The sequence below is a fragment of the Oryctolagus cuniculus genome, chromosome 15 (genome assembly GCF_051225735.1).
Source record: "Oryctolagus cuniculus isolate XC-2025 breed Fujian yellow rabbit chromosome 15, ASM5122573v1, whole genome shotgun sequence".
NCBI lineage: Eukaryota > Metazoa > Chordata > Mammalia > Lagomorpha > Leporidae > Oryctolagus > Oryctolagus cuniculus.
This window is the reverse complement of record NC_142881.1, coordinates 20,764,971-20,780,933: the sequence shown is the minus strand read 5'-3', so window position 1 is coordinate 20,780,933 and position 15,963 is coordinate 20,764,971. Positions and strand designations below refer to the sequence as shown.

General features: G+C 38.6%; 1 long non-coding RNA gene across 16 annotated transcripts in view; it reads right to left on the bottom strand.

Moving 5' to 3' along the window:
- Positions 1-15,963, bottom strand: part of LOC149121928 (uncharacterized) — a 352,265-nt gene that overhangs the window by 201,951 nt on the left and 134,351 nt on the right. For 3 of the 16 annotated variants that reach the window (XR_016221596.1, XR_016221599.1, XR_016221606.1), the window contains one exon: positions 13,138-13,286. The exons of the other annotated variants lie outside the window; for them this stretch is intronic. This is a non-coding gene — a long non-coding RNA (uncharacterized LOC149121928). Of the gene's footprint in view, positions 1-13,137; positions 13,287-15,963 lie in introns of those variants that run through there. 16 annotated transcript variants of the gene reach the window in all.

Below are 15,963 nucleotides of genomic sequence, written 5' to 3'. Positions count from 1 at the left end.
AGCTAATGACAGGAAAAAAAATTAAAGAAAATAAGAGAAGGAAAAACTTAGAAGGACCCCAGACCACCCTTGGTTGTATTTTCTGTGCTCACTCATTCTACCACTTTCCAGAGCACTTCTAAAAGAACGACTCCAGGGATGAAACTGGAAGGAATCTTTTGGGGGCTACGCCTTAGTTTCACAACAAAAAGACCTGTGGATAAAATTGTGCTTGGATTTATAGGAACTTCCTTAGAGGAGGCAGCCTACTCAGCCATGAGTGAGCTACAATCCACTCGGTTTTGGCAATGTGGGACTTCATATTACACAAGCGTTAGCAGTGTGTTCAAGCAAAATCAAAAGTGGTTTAGTTTTACAAGCTGGCATCTTTTTTTTTTTTTTTTTTAGATTTACTTCATTGTATTTGAAAGGCAGAGTGACAGAGAGAGAGGGAGAGACAAACAGGGAGGGATCTTCCATCTATTGGTTCACTTCTCAAATCTCTGCATTAGTCAGGAGCCAGAGAGTCCATCTGGGAAACCCCATGGGTGACAGAAACCTAAGTACCTGAGTCATCATTACTGCCTTCCTAGAAACATTAGCAAGTATCTGGATCAGAAGCAGAGGAGCCAAGACTCAAACTCTGATATGAAATGTGGGCCATCCAACGATGGCTTAAACATCTGCACCACAACTCCCACCCCCAATTTCTATTTTTAATGCAGGATGGCTTAATATTTGATGGAAGTATGAGGTAAATCCCCTGGAAACCCAGCCCCCCTCTTCTGAGAATAGCCAAGGCTGTCAGAAAGAGGTTGAACAAGGAGTATATATTCAAATTTTATGGTAAACTGTGGGTTCCTATTAATTTTTTCTCAAAGAATTTTAACTCATCCTAGTACTTGTGAATCTTCAGTTTTTATGGTAAGCATTACTTTTGTTCTGTGATCAATATATTTCTTTCTTGAAATGCAGTCTTTGAAGTTGGTATCTCTAATAATACCAAGCTAAATGTTGGATGTAGCAAATGTCCTATTCAGGATTATGTCCAGAGCAAATCAAAGGGTTAATAAATCCAACTGCTACAGAAGCTGCCATACAGTGAGGAAAACCAAACCATCTTCTCTTCAGGAAGGCTTGTCCAGTATGTGACAGGGGGAAAGTTTGCACACAGGAAGCACATCACAGACATCGCTGCAAAATTAGAACTAGTCCACCTGAGCTCTAAATTGACGCTCTTGTCGGGTGGAGTTACACTTCAATTATTTGCTTCTTGGGGCCGCCATTGTGGCATTCGAATATCTTTGTAGAGAAAATTTTAAAACAAAACTATTTTTCTCTCTATAATTTCTAATTTAGAATGTTGTTGCCAACACAGATATGATCTGTACAAAAGTGGCCACACTTTCTGCAACTCACCTAGGGAAATGAAGAGCCTATTATGAAAAACACTGAGTTACTTTGCTAACAGTAGAGTTTTCATATTCAACCCAAGAAATACGCATTTTCCTAAGTCTTTGAGAGAACGTTCTAAAGATATTAAGGTTCCCATTATTCAGTGTAGGCTGTGCAAAGCAAAAAATACTGCCTTCTTCCAAAAACTAATCTATGGGCTGACATATTCTCTGTCCTAAAGATCTAATAAATTTCTGCCAATGCGGCACATGGAGAGAAGGTTAAGTAGTTGGTACTGGAGTTGGTTGCAGATGAGCCCCTTGAAACGAGCTCTTCTTATGCATGTTTTATATTTCCATATGCAAGGAAATTCTGTGATCACAAAGAAAGAGTCTTGCTTTGAGGCACTGGTAGTTACCAAGATGGCTCCATGGAAGCTGCTCCTGTTTCTTGGATTTACTGTGTGCCTTCCTGACTCCCTAGCCTGGCTGAAACTCCCCCTTTACAAGTTCCTATAACACCTTGAGCCTCCACGTTGCAACACATCAAACAGGTGTGACTATACACTCAGTGCTATCTAGAATTGGTTAATTCTACATCTACTACTAGGCTATGAGCCCCAGGGCTGAAGGGACTATGAAGGCTTCATTTATCTTCATGGCTCCCATTAACTAGCCTTGGAAATGTGGAAGCAAATTCTGGAAATAACTAGTGACAACACAATTTAGAATGTTTATTACTCTTGGCAAGTGACAATAGTTACAGATTCCAGCAAACAATATATGAATAATCCTAGCAAGAGAATCTAGAAATAGCATTCTTTCTCTATATGGACTAAACAAACAGGCCAAACCATATGTACTTTAAAAATATTTATATCCTTAATAATAAATAAAATGTTGGATATGGTTATAAATGAACATGTATTTTTAAATCTTGGGGAAAAAACTCACTTTGTTTTATTGTGTTTTCTTCATATTTCAAGACTCAGAGTGTACATCTTCAAAAATCTTCTGAGAATGGCCTTTCCCTATCTCACCCATCCTCATTCCCTCGCTGTGTTCCCCTGATAACATGGGGATAACTTTATTTTGGCTCTTCTCTCATCATAATCTTTTGTCCTCTTACTGTGAGCATTGGCAGGGCAAGGGCTGTGCTCATCCATCTTTGTATCTGCACTGCTATCATCTTGCCTACTGCCAACTTTCAGTGCACCTGAGTTCTTTGCAGGAGGAATTAAAGTGCCTGGATTTTGGTAGGAATGAGTATATGTAGCATAGACAAGGAAGTTGCCAAAGAATTGGTGATTTTTGGCTTGCAGGAGATCCCTCACTAGATTGATTTCCATTTCCATAGTTGGATGTTTCATTTTGGCAGCTGAACACTGATGAACAAGAGTTCATAAAGCCAGCTCCTTCCCACGGGGGACTCTAGATCCAAACACATCTGCTGCAGCCAAGCTCTACATGATACCCATTAAATAGCTGACTTTGATTCTAGCTTCTTCATGTTGTTTCTCATCCATCCTTTCATTAATAGAAAAGTGCCAACCACTGATTTGCTTGTAAACAAAACAAAACAAAAATTAAGCAATGAAAGGCTAGTATTTAAGACAAAATGGGAAGTATTCTCACCAAAATCCACATGGAAATGTGAAGAACTCACCTCCAACTTTTATTTCAATCTTCCAATTTTACGAATTTTCATAAAAGAATGACCACGTAAGAAGAACCCATTTCCCATCTTTCCACCTAGAAATTCAGAACAGCCTCTCACAATTTCAACCACACTAATCTTTCTAAAAACATCACTATCTCAAGTATTAAAAACATACTGTTGGGGCCCGCGCTGTGGCGCAGCAGGTTAATGCCCTGGCCTGAAGCACCGGCATCCCATATGGGCACCGGCATCCATATGGGTGCCAGTTCTAGTCCTGGCTGCTCCTCTTCTGATCCAGCACTCTGCTATGGCCTGGGAAGGCAGTAGAGGATGGCCCAAGACCTTGGGCCCACGCACCAACGTGGGAGATCCAGAAGAAATTCCTGGCTCCTGGCTTCAGATCGACTCAGCTCCAGCCATTGCGACCATCTGGAGAGTGAACCAGCAGATGGAAGACTTCTCTCTCAGTCTCGACCTCTCTCTGTAACTCTGTCTTTCACATAAATAAAATAAATCTTAAAAAAAGAATATACTGTTTAATCTCAAAGAAGATTTTGCAGGGCCCATGTTGTTGTGTAGCAGGTTAAGCCTCTGCCTGTGATATCCATCCAACACAGGCACCTGTTCAAGTCCCAGATGCTCCACTTCTGATCCAGCTCCCTGCTATTGCACCTGGGGAAGCAGTGGAAGATTTCCCATGTATTTGGACCTGTGCACCAATGTCAGATACCTAGAAGAAGCTCCTGGCTCCTAGTTTTGGCCTGGCCCAGCTCCAGGCTTTGCAGCCATTTGGGAAGTGAACCAAACAGATAGAATATCTCTCACTCTGTCTCTCCCCGTCTCTCTGTTACTCTGTCAAATAAATAAATAAATAAATCATTTAAAATAAATAAATAAATCATTTAAAATAAATCATTTAAAATCATTTAAATCTGTTTTATGAATAAGATTGTTCTCATTTCTTATCAGAATTCCTTGAACTTGATCATCATTCAGAGAATTGCCTTGAGGAGCTAATTTCGAAAAATATGTATGATCTCCAAATGTTCCAGCAGAATTTTTCATTCTTCCAGGGATCATTGGCAACATTCTTCACTTTTACATGGCTCTCTCCTGATTTACTCAGATTGCTTGGCAATAATTGGTACAAATATGGGCAGACACAACTTCAGTAAAATTCAGAATTGGTTCTGTGAATTTGCAGTTGGTGCTCAAGACCTAGTTTTTCCTCATTCGTTGTTTCTGTTCACCTTTAAATCAAGTCCAGGATGACCTGTACCCCCTTGCTTCATTCCAGAGACACTGGTAATATGCAATATTTCACCAAAATATGACATTTTGTCCCATTACCTTCTTGTGCAGGAGAAATTTAGCCACTGTTTATGCAAAAAGATTCCATGATTACAAGTACATGTTTTATGACCCTATACTCTAAAAGAAGAAATACACTAGGCTGGAAATTTCAAATTTATTTCTTCTTTTGTTCTTGCAAAGACACACTGAATGCTTTATTGCATTTGGGATCCAATATACTTTAATTATATATACTTTAATTATATATAATGAATCTTGCTTAAAATAAAGGAAAAGCTGCCATAGAGGTTTCTCAATAAGTTCTCATTATCTCATATTTTAAGTTTTACATTTATGTTGGATTTGATATCTTCTTTTATGATGATATTACAGTACATTACACTTAACTTACTAAAAGCAATTTTCAAAGTTGAACTCTACTTAAACTCAAGTCCAAATGATTAGGAGAGGTAAGAATAGAGACACACACAACCCACACAAATTTTTCGTAACTGGGCTCATACATGTTAAACATTTTATTCAGAAATTAAATATATATATAAATATACATTTATATAAATATATGTGTTTATATATTATATATTTATATATACATATAAAATGTATATATAAATATACATAAAATGGTCACTTGCTCTTCCCTACACTCAACCCTCATTCCTTACACCTTTCTCTGAATGGACTGATTTCCTTTTCAATTTTATATACAAATATCATTGAAAAGTGACTAAATTTACTTTAAGCGATCATACTCATGTGAAAATTAACCCATCTCTACTCTCTGTGTTGTGATGATGAGATTGGGATTCTGAAAAGCATATTTCTCATTTTTAGTTGGCTCTCTTTCAATTGGGGTACTATATTGACCTGGAAGACAGGAAGAGGGAGGAGAAGGCTTGTTACTTCCTGATTATCTTTTCTTCTTGTTAGCATCATTCCAGCCTCTCAAGCATCAGCATTAGTCACAGTCTTGAGTAACTTTGATCCTACAGGAATCAACATTACAGGAAGCACTAGCGCTTCCTGCAGGATGACCCACAGCCACAGGTCTGGTCACAAACTCTCTGTGGCCCAATATCTGATCTCCTGAGATCCTAAGAGTAGCCACACAGTATCTCCTCTTCAGAGCTTGAGCCAGAGCTCTACATAGCCCCTCTCTAAGCTCCTGTGCTAGTAGCTGCTGTTGTGTTGCACTCACTGCACAGAGGGAATTCCTAGACCCAGGGGCATTTTCTCTAAATTCTCTAGAGCTGTAACTCCTTTCTTCTGAGTCTCTAGCCCTGGGGATATAACTGTTGTGCATTAGTACCCTGTTTTGACTCTTCAATTCTCTAATACCCCTTATTTAATGTTCCAAATTCTTTCTGTGGACATATTTACTACATTATCTGTTCCTAACAAGATTTGAGTCCATTACTATTTGGTACAGAACATAATCCCAGGAAACCAGACCTCAAAAATGAGATTCATGGGTTGGGATACTTATATCCTTGGTTTCAACAATATACTGAGCTTCCCACCAAGGGGTATCAGGAATATTTGTTATGCAGGGTATTGTGGTTAATTGTCACCTGTTTTGATTCAATGAAGTATTACAAAATTGTGTAACTAAGAGTTTTTTCTTGATGAAAATAGGTTAGAAATTCTCCCTCTTACTACACAGGGGAATATACAAAAATGAAGTGACAACCTCAGATCGTTAAGGCTTTATCTCAATAAAGAACAAGAGAACTTCTATATGTCCCTAAAAGAATGTCTTATTTCACTGAAAATCATAATCAAAATTAAATTGTGTGGGTTGAAGAAGTAAACACTGTCAAATTCACAGGTTTTCAAGATTTGATAGTCTGGGTCTTGGAAAAAACAGGGTCCCCAGAGCATATCTATAAGCATAGGCCATCTTGTTTGTTTTTAGTAGTCCTTCAGCTGCTGGTTACAAAACTTCATGGAAAGCAAATTTGTACAACATAATGAATCCATTATACATTCCAGATAGATGATGTTCTGTTAGAGTGATGTACAGAAATAGGTAGAAAACAAAATGGTGTTAACACAACTGTGCAGGCAGAGTTAACTGAGAAGAACTCCTCCTACCAACCCCTCCTACCAACCTGAAGAAGTAGATAGTACATCTATTTCACTTGACTTGAGAACATGGGAACATTCGTAGGAGGTATTTACAGTTCTTTGAATAGTGGGTGGTTCTACATCAAATTAGGTTTAATTTATTGTAGTGATGTCTACTCAATACCACTGGCTCACTACCCCAAAGAGCAGGATTCAGTATCCATGCTCATTACCATAACCTTCGTTATGCCAGACTGGCTTGTTACCTAATTCAAGTGGGAAAATTTCCAAAATAAACTAATTTTATATTCCTGTACAACAACATCTTGGTCGGTCTTGTTGGATCCTCAGAATAAAACAGTATTCCCTCATCACCTCCAGTCTTCTGATCTTAAGCCTACCTCTTATTTTTCTCATATCTCAATTAACTAATCAAGGTGGCTTTATAGAACATTTCATTTGGGTTTAATACATATGATGATCTTCCTCTCCTGATACAACATGTCATCACTCCAATTTTTCCTTCCATAATCCCAACCTTCCCTTACATAATCACCTATCTTCCATACTCCATCCCACTTATTGATTATGTCCTCATTTCCAGAGTTGATAAATAACACATAACAGCCAGAGTTAAGAGTCATTATATTTGTTCTACGGGTGAGTAAACTGAAGTTCCTAGGAGACAACGTATTAAGCCAAATGTCAGACAATAGGTAAGTAGCAGGCCAGGAATCATAACTCATAGTAATCAAAATCCATAACCCAAAGCTCTTTCCAGTGCACCATAACATAGCTCCCACTTCCTGCTAGATAAGCACTTTCATGCTTACGTCTTCTGCAGTTTGCCTTGGAGTAGAACATAATCCTCTTGTCCTGGAACCTAAAGAGCACAAGAAGAGTGGTTGTAGATATGCCAAGGAAGAGGGAGGAATGAGTAGATTTGATTGTGCAGGGCTGCAAAGCTCATACAAGGTTTTAAGCATGAGAATAACATGACCAGATTTGTCTGTGAGATAACTCTGAAGGAAGGTAAACTGGTCAAATAAGAAAGAATACTATTGTAAGAAAGCAATCTAACATGGACCGAATTTGGAACGGTGATAGCACCTCAGAAAAATGTCCCTATATTCAAGAGTTAATTTGTAATATAATCAACTGAAGTTAATAACTGATTCAAGGGAGCAGGAGTAAAGGAGAGAGCGAGGTTAAGGAAAACTCCAAGGTTTCTGATTATAGATTCTGTGTAACACGTCAGAACAAAAAGAAATTGAGCAAAATGGTACTGGTAAGAAATAAACAATTTCTGTTGCAGACAAATTAAGTTTGAAGTATCTGTTCTCATGTGCTTATTCTATTAAAGTTTTTTTAGTTTCTCCAGGGAAAAAACAATATCTTATCCAACTTTGTAGAAGCATGCTTTTATCTGTCACTAAAAACACTGATGGGGTGGAATGCACTCAAGTTTATTGAATTAATAACAGTAATCCAAATGTGTTTCTCCTAAAATTCCACGTTGCGGCTTCTGGTCTTCATTCAATTACTGACAGTTGTTTAACCTTGGTAGTAGTTCTACAGCTTTACATTTCTGTGACTCTGAAAAATAAGAATGATGCCAAGTGTTCCACGTACCTTGAAGTTTTGTTTCAAAGATCAAATGAAATAATGGTAGGAAAATTCTATTAAATAAAAAAGCACTTTACAACCTAAATTGTTGGTCTCTGGCATTTGACATCATGCTTGCAGGCAGTCAGTCTATTAAATGGAATAGAATCATTTAGAAGAGATAAAGTTCATGTTAAAGAGAAAGATATAAAAGCAAAAGTCTAAGGCATGTATCCTGACCAAAGAAGAAAGTGCACTTTATAGAGAGAATGTTCTAGAAACTTGAATGTCCAAAAACATCTCTGAAGAGTGAACATTCACTGCTAGTGATCACATAGCTACTGAAGGGCATTAAATAATTTTGTGCTTGAGTTAAAATTCTCCAAGATTAAACCTAAGAAATTAAAAGTAGAAAAAAAACTGTATAATTTTTTTTAGAAGAAAGGTTCAAATCAAGGAACATGAACAGGGATAGAAACAGAAACAGCATTGAGACAGATATTTGCTACAACAATACTTTGTTAATACCACATGGGAAGTGAAACCCTCTCCAAGATGCTGAAAAAGTCAGCTCACATCTGTTCTATATTTATTAAATACTACACCACCTAAATCCCTTAAATCAAAGTAGTAAACAAATGAACAAATAAAGCCAAGATCTAATTATCTGTTTCTTTTTGTTATCACTGGCTGTGGATGGGTGTTACTTTGTTGGCACAACGTCTATTATTCTGGTTACTGATACTTGATTTTCCTTTGCAGAATTTCCTCCCCCCACCCAGTCATTGTTTGAAGGGGAGGGCAGGAAAATCCAATACTGGCTATTATGGATGACCATGTAAATCAGGCCTTGCAAACAAGAGCATCTATCCATGCTAATAATTCCAGTAATGCCTTGCAGCAGATATCTGACCGAAGCTAGGCAATGACAGTATCATGAAGACAGCACTCATGCTTGATCCACTGCGAAAATGAGGATGCTTTTATGGATTGCATACTAAAACTTTGGATTTAGGCCTGGGACTTCTTGTGACCATGTTACCACCAAATGAAATGATATTACTTGAAAATTAGGTAAACATGGGGGGAAACAGGGCTAAGAGACACAGGGAGAATGGCCTTTTACTCCTAGCTCCTGCTGCAATAAAGTCTGGAACTCTGTCCTTTAACCTGCGTCACGTGGTGCTAGGAGCTGTCCTGCTACCCAGCTAAGAACCAGACAGACAGGCTTGAAAAGCCAAATTGACGCCATCCTATTCAAAGTCTACAGCTCTATTCCATGATTTGCAAACTTCAAAGGCTTATATTCTCTGGGCCTCCACCTCAATACCCTTATACAATGTTCACATTTACCCCCTTTTCAACTCAGATTTCATATTAGAAGGGTAAATATAAATTGAAAAGAAAAATTTTAATTCTCCCTGTTGAATATAAGGGAAAAGACTTTTCACCTCTTTCATACTTACTTTAGAGCACTTGTTATTTAAAGTTCTTTGTCTCTTTGAGACGCAAATGAATCCTTATGGACATTACACATCTTTTCGTTAACATACAAGAAAGGCACTGCTTTAGGGGACAAGAGGACTTGCCAATACACATAGAGGACACTATATGCAGTCTCAAATCAGGACAATCAACATTGTTTTTGCCAGCTTTATGGCCCAAGAATACTTTCTCAAGGATCTGGAAACCACCTCTGAGAAGCAGTCATAAAAGAAGATAATATCCCTAGCCTCAAGTTTCCGCATGCATGTAGAAATCTGAAGAGCAGGGGCCTGATTCCAAAGCTACCTCCTATAATAAAGATCTGAGAAGCTTACTTTTCCTTTAGATAAAGTCAATGAACCAACACAGTCAACTCCGTTACCAAGTGAACTTAGGGTGAACTATAAGTGACAGATGGTACTATCAAGTGCTCTTACTTGAGGACAAATTAGTGTTTCTTTGGAGAACATGTATGTAATGAATTGTACTGGGCTTCACTGCATGAAAGTCTTTATAATCTTTCTGTCTTTATGATCTGTAAACATATCACCTGTGATAAGTATAACATTCTGGTTTAATCCTTAGTCAGAAACTTCATTTTTCAAAAATCAAATAATGTATTAAAAAACCTAACAGTTTTTCACCAAAAAAAATCTACCAGACCAGGAATTAAATCATACAGTAACTTAAGATTGTCATAGAGAGTGTTCATATCATTTGGTATAAGTTTCCATCATTTTATATGCTCTCTAACTTCTCTTCTCCTTTCTTATCTTTCCCATTCATATTTCTCTTTTTACGCTTCCACAGTCATTTCAATTTTAGAAGTAAAATAGATTTGTGTTTTCATTCTTGATTTAGTAAACATCTTTTCTTGGTGGGCCACACATTATCACAAGGAACTTAGCAAATGTTTCTTCTAAACAGGTAGCAGTACAGAGTCCTCACTCACAGAATGCTCATGAATGCTATCATTTACACCCTACTATGCTATCACGCATTTATATTATTTTCCTGTCTAGATCAGGAGAACTTTGAAAACCCTAAGGTTCAATGCAAATGGGACCAGCGTGGTGGTTAAGTAGGCCTGGATCTATAAACTGGCTCTAATGTGAATAAAAAGCTCAACGTATAATAGGTGCTTGGTGTGCATGAAGCTTCTAATTCCATCTCTTTGTTTTTAGCATTCACTGAACTGTCTGGCATGATGGAGTTGTAATAAATCCTGATGTAAAAATCATCACTCTCCAGGAGTCATAGCAAATTCCTCTATTCTAGGTGCCAATCAAGCCCTTCTTCAATCTCTGACTCTGATTGGCCCCTGCACCATATCCCAGTCTTTTATATCCCAATGAGTCCTCTTTCTTGGCATGGATTATGCTGCAAGGCTTTTTTCAATTTAATGCATTTCTGACCTTTTTCAAAAAATAGTGATTCATATATCTGAAGACATAAAAACAAAGACTATGAAATTTAAGGACAAAAGCTAGAAGCAGTAACTGAAAGAACAATTTCATAGTGAAAAATATCTTGCCTTTATAATTACTTTTTAAAAACTAATAAAGATATCTTCAAATATCACTGGCATAGCCCAACTGCCAGGAGGGGTTATCATAAGGAGATTAATGCCTGTCTCCTGAGGGGCAGCCATTCTTTGATTTTGTTCTAAGGCATTGAATATACCACATTTAGTTTTACTCTAAAATTAAAATCCTCAGCTTATAATCACTATGTTAATATAATGAAAACAGTAAATGTAACAGTCAGAGGCACAGCTAAAAGATTGAGGGACTAAAATGACAGTAAAAACATGAAACCAGTATCACCTGTGTTGGTTCAATGTACTACAATCAGTTTTCTTCCACTTCCATATAAAGGCACTATCACTGATGTACACCCTAAATGAGATTTGCTATCCTAAAATAAGAAATTTGAAGGCATACAACTACTTTTGAATGAATATACTTGAATCAATATAAAACATATCAACATATCTTGAAATAATAAAAACCATATTGAAATCGTTGTGAAAAATATATCTATAGTTATAAAATGGACTCACTTAACTAAATGTTTTGATACAACAATGTCAAGATAACAGCATTGTACAAATTTCTAAAAGCCTCATCTGCAACAGGAAATCAACTAATAATTCCAGGGCTGGCATTGTGTCATAGAGGGTAAAGACACTGCCTGCAATGCCAGCATCCCATATACACATCGGTTCTTATCCTGGTTGTTCCGCTTCTGATTCAGCTCCTTGCTGATGGCCTGGGAAAACGTAGCAAAAGATGGTCCAAGTTTTTGGGCCCCTGGAACCTACATGGAAAATCTGCACGGATTTCCAGGATCCGGGGCCCAGCACTGCCTAATAAGGCCTTCTGGGGAGTCAATCAGCAGATGGAAGATATTTCTCTCTCTCCTTTTCTCTCTTTTACTTATTTAGAAATTCTGCCAATCCCTAAATCTTCATTACCCCAAACTGTATAAATAATCAGCTCTTCCACCTGTTCCAAGAGACAGTGTAAAATAACTGCCAAAAATTAAAAAAAAAAAAACCTGCATTTCCTACTTGTAGCTAAGACATCCATGTGACATAAGGTAGACTAATGAATGTTAGGGTATATTTGCTGAAGGTTTCTGTGAAAACACTGTCTGGTGTGATGTTGGGAAGCCCTTGTCATTGCTGTCTCCCTTCGGCTTCAAAGACTTACTTGAGCTGCAGGGAAGCTGCTACCTTCTAAGTCAACACATAGACACAGGAGAAACCAGTCACAGCAGGCAGCTGGCCTTTCCGTTTCCTTATCTTTCCTTTATGTTTGGAGCCTACCAGATTCTCTGTTCCAGGTCTTTATGCAGAATATAATGCATCATTGTGAGCTATAGTCACCCCCACTGTGCTGCAAAACACCGGAACCTATTACATTTTCCCTACCATGTTTTTGGTACCCATTGTCTAACCTCCCTCCCATCTCTAGTAATCACTATTTTCATAATTATGTTTAAGAAATTTAACTATTTTAGTGAAGCATCAACAGCCTAAAACCCATTTTCTGTTGCAATCTGGGTGATCTAAGCCTGAAAACCAAATTCCCAAGACATTCCTCATGCATCATGCTAACCACTGCCTACTGAGATTCACTAAATGAATGTCTCCAAAGGAACCCAGGCAGCCCTTCATAGTCTTTTTTTTTTCTAACAGGCAGAGTGGACAGTGAGAGAGAGACAGAGAGAAAGGTCTTCCTTTGCCGTTGGTTCACCCTCCAATGGCCACCGCGGCTGGTGCGCTGCAGCTGGCGCACCGCGCTGATCCGATGGCAGGAGCCAGGTACTAATCCTGGTCTCCCATGGGGTGCAGGGCCCAAGCACTTGGGCCATCCTCCACTGCACTCCCTGGCCACAGCAGAGAGCTGGCCTGGAAGAGGGGCAACTGGGACAGAATCCGGTGCCCCGACCAGTACTAGAACCCGGTGTGCCGGAGCCGCAAGGCGGAGGATTAGCCCAGTGAGCAGCGGCGCCAGCCCTTCATAGTCTTGAAAACCAATAGCAGCAACCAGCCCTGTCTTCCACACTTGTTCTGGGATAGCAATGTGCCCAAACTCTCCCTCTGTAACCACCATTACTTACCCATATCCTTCCTGAGTGGAGATCAAGGCGGTGATGAACAAGACAATGCACCAAAAGTTGAGCTGCGAGCATGAGCATGTGTATGTACACATCTGAGAATCTGAGTGAGCAGCAGTTCTCCCTGAACATCACTTGGCAAAGGACAAAGACATCATCTGTGTGTAATAGAGACAGGGATGGATGTGACTGATTACCCAATATAGTCCTCAGAAACAAATCAACTCTGCTTCTCCAGAATTTCTCATCTCCCCTTGGAAAGTCTATACTGTCAATCACATGAGTAGTGAACCCAATCACTCAATTCTGAGTGTGGGGGGGATAAAAAGTATAAACAAGATGTGGCTGAAATTTCAGCTGTCAAAATCTTAGCAAAAGAACTGTGACACAATGTGTGTGTGTGTATGTATTTATGTGTGTGTGTTGTGTAAATTCCTTGACTCCTGGAAGTCCAAAGCTCTCCTCAAAATGTGTTTCAATATTCAGGGATATGCCCACATTCTTGTGGCCTCCTCTGCCTCTTAGACTTCCTCTTTTTTACTTCAGATTTCTCACTCCAAGTTCCCATTGTTCATCATATTGGCCCAGACATAAAATTCAGTTCTTTCATTAATTTTTCATCAACGTCCTACCACATTCTCAACTCTCATGAAACATGAGTCGCTTCAGACAGCGGCTCTCACATCACTCAGTACAGCACCAATAAAGTGGCCTATTGCACCTCTCCAAGAACTTTTGGGCAACTCATTACTCAGGATGCCCCAAATCCATTCTTCTACCTAATCCCTCTCATTTCTTCTCTCGTTAGCCTTCTCTCTAGAGCATCAAGTTCTTTGCATACTTACAGAGGCACCGTACCTTTTTTTCTGAAGTCCTTGGTTCCCCCTATTACAACAAACACTTGGTTTTCCCTCTACTTCCTTCCACAAATGGAATCCCAGTGCTTGGTGTTATACAACAGCATGCCCCCTATGCTCTCACCAACAATGCTTTAGTGAGAAGGGAAGGAGTCCCCTCATTACCCCTTGAAAATTCCCACCTGGATTTGCCACCTTGCTTCCCCCCTAATTCAAAGACAGACTCACCACAGCAGAAACACAGCAAGTCCCAAGTTGTGCTATTGCCTATGGCACAACCAGATCTGATCTCCTCACCCTCATCATTTTGGGATGAAACACAACTTCAAAATCACATATATCAGTGGCAAGAACGGTTTCCCATTCAAACAGCGACCATCACCGTCTGTAGTAAATAGCCACATACTACCGTAATTGGCTTGTTTTCTTCAGTGAGAGACAATAGGGATGTGTAGAAACAGTCCACGCATGCACAAAGCAGAGATTTCCTGGAGCCCACACAAATGAAAGGAAAGATATGCCCAAAACAATGAAATCCAGCAATTTTGTCACTCAAATATCTAAACCTGAAACAAGTTTTGGAATCAAACAGGTTTCAGTTCAATTCCCAATTATTAAAAAAAAAGATTCCTAATTATTAATTTACTATTCATGTATATTAAAATAAATGCCTTAATTCTTCTTTCTAAGGTATACAATGAGGTTAACAATTCTCATCTCACAGGCACAAAAATCAGTTAATATATTTAGTAAGAGTACAGTGAATGGCAGTTTTTACAAAGACAAGTTGCATAAAAAATGACTCAGTGCATAAGTTCAACCTTTTGTGCAACCCTGCTATCTCCCACTTATAAGCAAATCAGTTTTAAATCCAATATCCAAGAGCCTATCAATTGACTAAACTAAATCTTTCTTATTTGCTTTCTTCTCTGAAACACTTCCACAACAGAACAGGCTCAACATTTATATTCTCAATATGATAATATGTGACCAACGACATTGCTTTCCTTTCTATTTTGCTCAGCATCTGCTCCTTTTTGGACTCTTCACCAATGCCATACAGCCAACAAGCTGAGATTTGGATCTATATCTAATTCCAGAGACCAGGTGTAAAGGGCTGAGTAAAATTCAAGTTTCTCTAGATGTTTTAAACCAAAGTATTTAATTAAAGGAAACCCATAGGATAGATAATGAAGGATAACATAGCTAGGCAAGTAATAATGGTTAGAGCAGCCCTACAGGATACAAGGTTGAGCTAGAAGTTCTCATAGAACCAAATCTATTTTCCAAAGAGAATATCATCTCTGGGAATTTTCATCAACATGAAATGCAGGAGTAGAGTTTCTAACTCAGAGTTAAGGAAAATAGTAATACTGAACTTCAAGAAAAGGGCCCAAACCAGCCTCCATATTTGAGCACTGGGTTTGGCCCAAGGAGGTTTCCATATGTAGTGAATTACAACCTAGTTTGATGTGCAAGCCCATTGTATCCTCACCCAATCACAGCAGCCAACACCCCAGCTAATTCCAGTCTGATGTTTACCAAGTTATTCTCAAATAAGGCAAATACAAAATTTCACCTAAGAGGTAAACTCTATATGATATTTCCTATCTTTCTGGTAACAAAAGGAACACCCACATTGTATAGGGGAAGGTAGTATTCAAAGTGCTGTTTTGCCTAAAATGCTGTAGGATTCTAGAATCTTTTTCAGGTTCATGTAAACCTCATTAGACAGAAATGGTCTCAGTTTGTTACAGTAGGAATCTAGCAAATATATGCTGAGAGATAAATTGAATCCATCATCACTGCCACAGTTATGTAACAGGATAGCTCTTCACCTGAGAATAAAAATGACTCTTCTGTAATTCTAAGATGGAACTTGTCAATTTTTAATTATAGCACCAGGATCCTCCCCATCAGCCTCTATGGTTCTGTGTCTAAAGTTGGGTGAAATAAACTTTATGATCCATCTGTAATC